Genomic DNA, 2,357 nt, shown 5'->3' on the forward strand with positions numbered 1-2,357 from the left:
TATCATTGGTGGAGCCCCCGGGATTTGATCGACCCTGGCATTGTACGTTTCCATCCTCTTGTCGTTGGCTTCGACTTGTTTTGTGAGTTCCTCGAGCAATTTAATAATTTCGGGAGTAGTCCCCGATTCTTGCTCGTTAGATTTCACTATGGCAGGCTCTGTTCTAGGGGTGACTTCTCGAAGTGGATTGGAATCCGGCTTGCTTTGTGTGCGAGTTTGGCTCTGTAGTTGAGCTATCGCTACTTGTTGGGCTTGTAATATCTCGAAGATCATACATAAGCTGGCCCCGATTTCCCCCGCATTTTGGGTGTCTCGGGCTACGGATCGAGTACCGCCCTGAATGCTTCTTTCCGGTTCGGAACGCTGATTCGCCTCCAAAGCTATTTGTGAATTGACATCCAATGGTATTTCAGCTCGAATTTTGGGTACTTCGATTCGAGCCTCGGTGCCATCGTTAATTGGCCTTCCGGCCCCGGGTGCCAAGTTGTTGGTTTCATCTTGAAGGCCGGCTTCGTTATCGATCGGTGAAGCCATTTGATTGGTGGTTATTCGTAGCTGATCCGAAATTCAAGATATTTACGGAAATAAGCGCAAAGCACAATGGCGTATTTTTTTAGATTTGTATCAAATAACCACTGTTATCCTCGGCCCCACGGTGGGCGCCAAACTGTTTACCCAAAAAATGGATAGAGTTGAATTTATACGCAGTTCCGAGGATATGTGGCGTAACTTAACACAAAATGTAAGAATAAACAAAAATGTAAATATAGATTGCAGAGAATGCGAAATAGATAAGGTTGTCAGGAACAATGAATCTTAGGATTCAACAAATAGAATCAATCTAAGAAATCCGAAAGAACGATTCTTTAATGTAGAAGAATATAACGCTTTTATTACAATGTAAGCCTGAGAAAAACTTGTTTTATAGAAATGGTAGACAAGCCCTTTTATAGTGGAGGGATTTGGCTCTAAGCATAATAAAATAAATATTCAGAGGGAGACCCATAATAAGTCCGCTTTTCCGCAATTTTTGCCAAGATTCTCTCTAGTGGGATTGCAACGGCTTTTGTCTGCGAGCTCGATCTTGCTTAGAACCCTCGATTTTGGTTTGAGCTTGATTTCGACTCGAGCTCTTGATCTTGGTTCGAGTCCGATCCCGGCTCGAGCCCTCGAATTGATTCGAGGTCAATTTTGGTTGGTCTCTGGATTATCAGCATGATAGATCTACTTTGCATCATGGTTCGATTTCGATTCGAGCTTGATAATGATATCGAACTCGACACGGATCGGCCTCCCCGGGTTCGAGGTTAGTTTGTTCCACCTTCGGGATCTTACTTCGATAGATAATCGTTCGAACTCAATCGGACGTGCTAAGGCCGAAATCTATTTCGACCGTATACAGTTATCATGGGAGAAATTGCACATCTCTTTGCTATGTGTCTGAATAAACAATCTGGACTATCCCATTTTGTAGTTGTGTGGATGATTGGTTCGACACAGGACAGTATTTTAAGACTGATTCATGTGTGTTTTGCTCTCTTGAATCTGAAGATTTAAATCAAAATGAGGAGTTAAAGACAAATATCATCACCTCTAACATGGACAAATTGGGAGATAGACAATCTGAAGGAAGTTTTTAAAAATATATTGTGGTTCCACCATGAGTTCAATGTCCATTTAGACTATTGGTGTGATACTAGACAGCCCACAAGTACACCTCCCCATGTGGAAATTCATTTGGAAAGCTCTTAGTTAGAATAAAAGTAAAACCCAAACCTGACAACGTGTTATGAATAGACTCTGTGATTGTACACTAGTAGAGTCATTCAAGCTCGAGCGAACTGTAGTGACAGTACTAAAGAAGTCCATGCTGAGAATAACACATATAGATTGTATGGTGCGCTCAAATTCAAGGACCTTGTGTTGTTTCTTACTCTTGTTGATCTTGTTCTCAAGGTTTGAGACAAAAACAGTATAAGTAGCGCACTCCCCACCAAATCTCTTATTGTCACTAAAGGAGTCATCTACACAATCGTTTATAAACGTCCCGCCATAAGCTCTGTTAAACTCTTGTATCTGCAGCAAGGAAGCAATATGTGGATTCTCCTGGCTCACAAGAAAGTTGTATATATTGAAAAGCTCTTTCAGCTGCATTATAGGCAAACCAAACTCCAAGCTACCATCAGGTTCCAAATGAAATAGTGTATAAAAGAGAACAAGAATTCCATTGTTATCCTTTGCAAGCAGTCCTTGAGCTTCAAACAGACTTGTTTTGAGAACTATACCAAAAAGAGCTAACAAGAGTCCAACAACTTTAGCGACCCGAATATGTGGTGACCGCTTGAAGTAACTTTCTG

The sequence above is a fragment of the Nicotiana tomentosiformis genome, chromosome 5 (genome assembly GCF_000390325.3).
Source record: "Nicotiana tomentosiformis chromosome 5, ASM39032v3, whole genome shotgun sequence".
Taxonomy (NCBI): Eukaryota; Viridiplantae; Streptophyta; class Magnoliopsida; order Solanales; family Solanaceae; genus Nicotiana; species Nicotiana tomentosiformis.